Below are 6,226 nucleotides of genomic sequence, written 5' to 3'. Positions count from 1 at the left end.
GAGCCGCCAATTTCTGATTTCTGCCCCCTCCCCCTTCCGCTTGTAGATGAGGGTGATGATGCCTTTCCTCATGGATTCTAATATGCTGCCGGCCAGGACCATACTCTGGTATACTGCCAGACTTTTTTTTTAAATTTCCAAAATATACTTTATTCATAAAAATCTGTACAAATTACATTCCCAAACAGTTTAAAACAGCATCAAGTCAAAAAATACAAACAGTGCAAAGGTGATCAGTTTCCTTCTATACAATCACGAGTTGCCTCACAACTCTTCCATTTCATTGTCATGCCATATACATTTCTACATTTACAGCACACAAAATTTTCCCTATACGGTTCGAAGGGTTTCCCATGGATCCAGCCCCTCCGCTCCGCTTGGTGGGGGGACCTTACATAATGGTCTTTCCCCATTGAGCCTTTGCTGCGGCTGCCCCAAGCTTTAGTGCGTCCCTGCCCACGTTGTCCTGGTCCTTGGAATGTGCCAGTCTGCGACATTCGGTGGTGGACAACTCTTTGCGCTGGAAGACCAGCAAGTTTCAGGCAGACTAAAGGGCGTCTTTCACCGAATTGATAGTCCTCCAGCAGCAGTTGATGTTTGTCTCGGTGTGCGTCCCTGGGAACAGCCCGTAGAGCACAGACTCCTGTGTTATCGAGCTGCTTGGGATGAACCTCGACAAAAACCACTGCATCCCTTTCCACACCTGCTTTGCAAAGACACATTCCAGGAGGAGGTGGGCGACCGTCTCTTCCCCACCACAGCCACCATGATAATTCTTGCCTCAAATCAGTGCACAATAAAAGAGACTGATTCCGTCAGCTTCCTTTTTTTTACAGGCCGCCCGGACCTGGCTGAGAAAGGCAGAGTGAGAGCAGGGAGGGGAGGAGACAAGAGTGAAGATTAAACAGAGAGCGAGAATGAAGGAGACACCCAGAGTGACAGACAGAGAGAGAACGGCACCTTATCTTTCATCTCCACCTCCAGTTTCATCCGGGCTGCCAATTTCAAACCCTTTATTAACAGTAGAACCGAAACCCAGCTCTCCACGCAAACCCTTCCAGACTCGACCTTCACAGTCAAGGCTTTCCAGAAAGCCGGAGCTTTTAAGTATGATCCTGCTACAATTAACACTCAGTAATATTCCCACCAAAACACAATCCATTCTATAACAAGGAACCTCCTCAGTAACATCACCATTTCCACACACATCCGCTTCCAACAGTTTACAAACACCCTATTGCAGCTGTTTGGGGAATCTCCTGTGTTAAGATTGGAGTTGGAAAGCGGCCTTTACCCGGCAGTGTTATCGTCTCACACTGAATCTGCCAGACATCCTGTTCTCTTTATTGCGAGAGAGAAAGCACGGATTTAGGAAATGTTCATTTGAAATGATCTCTATTGAGAACGAGCCCGGCCGTGGGACAGGTATTCCAGTGCAAAGAGCTGTCTATGACCGAGTGTTGCAGACTGGCACATTCCAACATTCAAGACTATGTGCTGTGGGACGGCATTGAAGCTTGGGGAAGCCACCATGGAGTCTCAATAGAAAGGCGACAGACGAAGGCCCTCGTGCAGCGAGAGGCTGGAACCTGTGTAAAACCGCTCGGGCTGTTTGCACCAGAGAATGTTTGATGTGTAATGTAAATACTGTAAATATAACCTGTGCAGGCAGGGATAGTGAGATACCTCATGTACATTATTGAAGGAAACTGATCTGTATTGTACCTTATGTAATATTAAATTTGAACTGCTTTGCAATGTAATTGCACAAATTATATGAATAAAATACATATTGTGCAAAAGAAAGCAGCTTTCCTGTCAACACACACCTTGTCTCAGGGCACATCTTTCCTGTGATCTTGTCACACCCAACTTCGCTCTATATCTTCTGACACACACACTTTACAGTCTGTCATTTCCAAAAACAAGCATTCTAAAATCAAAAGACATTTTGTTTATTTCTCCTTTCTTTTCATTTCTCCTCTATTCTTCTCAATCACTCCCTTCAACAGTCCTATTCAGATCAAGGTGGAATGTGAATAGTGTCACAACTCACCTCTGACACTATTATTACCCTTCCCTTCTCTTGTCTTATTCAATGGGAAAGTTTTATTCACCAGTCTGTTGCTGTTTTACACTCTTGCCATACCATCTGGTATTGCATCCATCTGAATTCTGTGCTTTCATGGCCTTATATTTCTTTTCCACTACTGGATGATTTGTTTGCTTCAGTTCCATTCAACCAGGCTGGACCACAGGGAAGCTTAGAACAAAGAACAAAGAACAGTCCAGCACAGGAACAGGCCATTCGGCCCTCCAAGCCTGCGCCGATCTTGATGCCTGCCTAAACTAACACCTTCTGCACTTCCGTGGCCTATATCCCTCTATTCCCTTCCTATTCATGTATTTGTCAAGATGTCTCTTAAACGTCGCTATCGTATCTGCTTCCACCACCTCCCCTGGCAGCAAGTTCCAGGCACTCACCACCCTCTGTGTAAAAAACTTGCCTCGCACATCCCCTCTAAACTTTGCCCCACGCACCTTAAACCCATGTCCCCTAGTAACTGACTCTTCCACCCTGGGAAAAAGCTTCTGACTATCCACTCTGTCCATGCCGCTCATAACTTTGTAAACCTCTATCATGTCGCCCCTCCACCTCCGTCGTTCCAGTGAAAACAATCTGAGTTTTTCCAACCTCTCCTCATAGCTAATGCCCTCCAGACCAGGCAACATCCTGGTAAACCTCCTCTGTCCCCTCTCCAAAGCCTCCACGTCCTTCTGGTAGTGTGGCGACCAGAATTGCACGCAATATTCGAAGTGTGGCCTAACTGAGATTCTGTACAGCTGCAACATGACTTGCCAATTTTTATACTCTATACCCCGACTGATGAAGGCAAGCATGCCGTATGCCTTCTTGACTACCTTATCCACCTGCGTTGCCACTTTCAGTGACCTTTGCCTTGGGTGGGTCCACGTTGATCCATTACATTCAGAATCACCTCCTTGAAATAACTCCATAGTACAACTACAGTAACCACACAGAATCTGCTTCAAACACTCCTCCACATTTTATCTGTTCTGACTGTCAACACCTCCAGCTCTTTGGTTTAAGTGGAACCCATCAGGTTTGTATAGGCTCCTTCTATTCTGAAAGCTGTAGAACTGGTTCAGGGAATTCAGCCCTGTTTCTCTACTCTAAAGGCTCAGCCATGCTTGATCTGCGTGGTATTTTGCTTTTATTGCAACGTTACAAGACCTCCAATCCTCTGGAAAACGATGGTCAGACCTTCCACTATTTCTTCCCTGGCTTCATTCAACAGCCTGGGGTACATTTCATCTGGTCCTGGTGATTTATCCACATTCAAGGATGCTCATCCCATTAAGACTTCCTCTCTTCTTAACTTATCACGTCCAATACTTCACACTCCTACTCCTTCATAACAATATCTGCATCACCCCCTCATTTGAGAAGACAGTAATGTATTCATTAAGGATATTGGCAACATCTTCTACCCCGATACAAAGGTTACATTTTTGATGTTTTCTGTGCCCTGCTGTTTGCTCAGTTGCCTCTTGCTCCAATGTTTTGATGCAACATCTTTGGGTCCATTATTATTTTGCTTGTCCATGTTCTTTCCTGTTCTCTCTTTGCTCTTCACCTCTGCTCCCAAACGCCTCCAGAGCAGTCAAAACACAAGGTGTCAGAAGTGGGATTTGAACCCACGCCTCCAATGGAGATTGCGACCTAAACGCAGCGCCTTAGACCGCTCGGCCATCCGGACCGCCTACTGGTTAGCATTAATGCTAAGGAAATTATTCATTCTTTGTGAAAGTATTTGTGAGATTGTGGAAATGTCTGGAAGAGGAAAGACCAGCGGGAAAGCTCGGGCCAAGGCCAAGTCTCGCTCCTCCCGGACCGGACTGCAGTTCCCGGTGGGCCGTGTTCACAGGCTCCTGAGAAAGGGTAACTATGCTGAGCGTGTGGGTGCTGGAGCCCCGGTCTATCTGGCTGCTGTGCTCGAGTATCTGACCGCTGAAATCCTCGAGCTGGCCGGTAACGCGGCCCGGGACAACAAGAAGACCCGCATCATCTCCAGACACCTGCAGCTGGCCGTCCGCAACGACGAGGAGCTCAACAAGCTGCTGGGAGGGGTGACTATCGCTCAGGGCGGGGTGCTGCCGAATATCCAGGCCGTGCTGCTGCCCAAGAAAACCAGCGCTCAGAGCTCCCAGAAAAAGTAAAGCGGCCAAAATGTCATCTAATAAACCAAAGGCTCTTTTCAGAGCCACCCACAGTCTCTGTGAAAGGGCTGGTTACTGTCAGGAGGGAGTCAGTGATGGAGTTATTGTAACAGTGGATTGACCTGTTTCACATCTGTCCAGGTGTGTTTTCAGTTCCCTCTCTGGATTTCGCTCTGTTTCTCTGCTCACACATCTCCCCCTCTCGTTAAGTGAAGAAGTGAACTGCAGGGTGTCAGAATCAACAATTTAATAAATCACGCTGCCTTCGATTTGATAAATCCCGAGATTATCCCGGTACATTAACGGGAACTGGTTCGGTGCTGATGAATTAATTTAATAATGGAAGTGTCCGGGTTAATTCTCTGTTTTTCATTTGGACAGTTTGAATTGTGTTTTTTTTTTCTCTCCGGTGATCTGAGCGCCGCTTCTCAATGAGAATCTGCTCCCAGAACAGAGTAAATGCAGGAAGAAAGAAGCCATTCTCGGGCTGTGTGTTTCTCTCCTAACCTGATCTGTTTAGACCGCACTGTTCCCAGAGGACGGAATCAGTGAGAGTTGTGCACACACAGGAGCTGAGTCCACTGCAGCGCTTTAATATGTGCCTTCTCCCCGGCCCGCCCTATTCTCCGGACACAACGTTGTTTGTTCCCCCGGCGGCATGGTAGAGTCGGGGATTCTCTCCCCGCAGTGTCAGTGGCTGCAGCCCCGGAGAACTGGCGGTTTCAGTCAGAGTGACCGAGCTACCTTACAGGACTCACCCCCTGAATTTGTGAACTGAGACTACACCGAACACATCCCCAGTTAGAGTGAGGGCCGGACATCCTTCTGTTTTATTACAGAGAGTGGGGAAAGGGCTGGGTGGAGGGGAGTCACCAGGGATCCTGGATTTGCTCCAAATCATTTCCATGTGGAATCTGCAGGCGGGGCCGGGACAGGGATCATTTGATCAGGGGATCAGCTCTTTCCTGAGAGATGTGGGTGGCTCTGAGAAGAGCCTTTGTGTTCAGATGTTTACAAGTTTCCCGCGCTCTTTCACTTCTTTCCAGACCCTGCTTTCTGAGCCTTCGCTGCTTTCAGCTTGACCTTGCTCTTCCATGTCTGCACTTTCTTCAGCGCCTTTCCGCCCGCCGCACTCTTGCCTTTTTTGACCTTCTTCGCAGGAGACTTTTTCTGAAGCACTGCTTTCTTCAACGCCTTATTTGGCGTTGCCGCCGCCTTGCTGCTCGTTTTCTTGGCTGTTACTTTCTTTGTTGTCACTTTCTTGGCTGCTGGTTTCTTCAGCAATGATTTCTTGTCTGCTGGTTTCTAACGAAGGAGTTATTGTCTGCTGGTTTCTTCACTAAAGATTTCTTGGCTGCTGATTTCTTCACTAAAGATTTCTTGTCTACTGGTGTCTTCACTAAAGATTTCTTAGCTGCTGGTTTCTTCACTAAAGATTTCTTGTCTGCTGGTTTCTTCACTAAAGATTTCTTGGCTGCTGGTTTCTTCATGAAAGATTTCTTGTCTGCTGGTTTCTTCACTAAAGATTTCTTATCTGCTGGTTTCTTCACTAAAGATTTCTTGGCTGCTGGTGTCTTCGCTAAAGATTTCTTATCTGCTGGTTTCTTCACTAAAGATTTCTTGTCTGCTGGTTTCTTCACTAAAGATTTCGTATCTGCTGGTTTCTTCACTAAAGATTTCTTGGCTGCTGGTGTCTTCGCTAAAGATTTCTTGGTTGCTGGTTTCTTCACTAAAGATTTCTTGTCTGCTGGTTTCTTCACTAAAGATTTCTTGTCTGCTAGTTTCTTCACCTTCTTTCCCTCTTTTCCCTGGGTTTTCCTTCTTGCTGATTTTGAAGGAGCCGGAGGCTCCCTGTCCCTTGCTCTGCACCAGGGAGCCTTTGTTCACATTCCTCTTGATACTTTGCTTGATCTGGGTCCTGAGCTTCTCCACATCGACACCGCTGCTACCCAGAGCCTTCTTTATGGCGGCCAGGGACATCCCC

At 47.0% G+C, this 6,226-nt stretch overlaps 1 non-coding gene across 1 annotated transcript; it reads right to left on the bottom strand.

Moving 5' to 3' along the window:
• Window positions 1–3,699: 3,699 nt before the first annotated feature.
• On the bottom strand, window positions 3,700–3,782 carry trnal-uag (transfer RNA leucine (anticodon UAG)). The gene has a single exon. It is a non-coding gene; the product is annotated as a tRNA-Leu (tRNA).
• Between the last annotated feature and the right edge of the window lie 2,444 nt (window positions 3,783–6,226).

Source organism: Heterodontus francisci, unplaced genomic scaffold, assembly GCF_036365525.1.
Source record: "Heterodontus francisci isolate sHetFra1 unplaced genomic scaffold, sHetFra1.hap1 HAP1_SCAFFOLD_43, whole genome shotgun sequence".
Taxonomy (NCBI): Eukaryota; Metazoa; Chordata; class Chondrichthyes; order Heterodontiformes; family Heterodontidae; genus Heterodontus; species Heterodontus francisci.
Note: the sequence above shows the minus strand (reverse complement) of the source record. Positions and strands in the feature narration are given on the sequence as shown.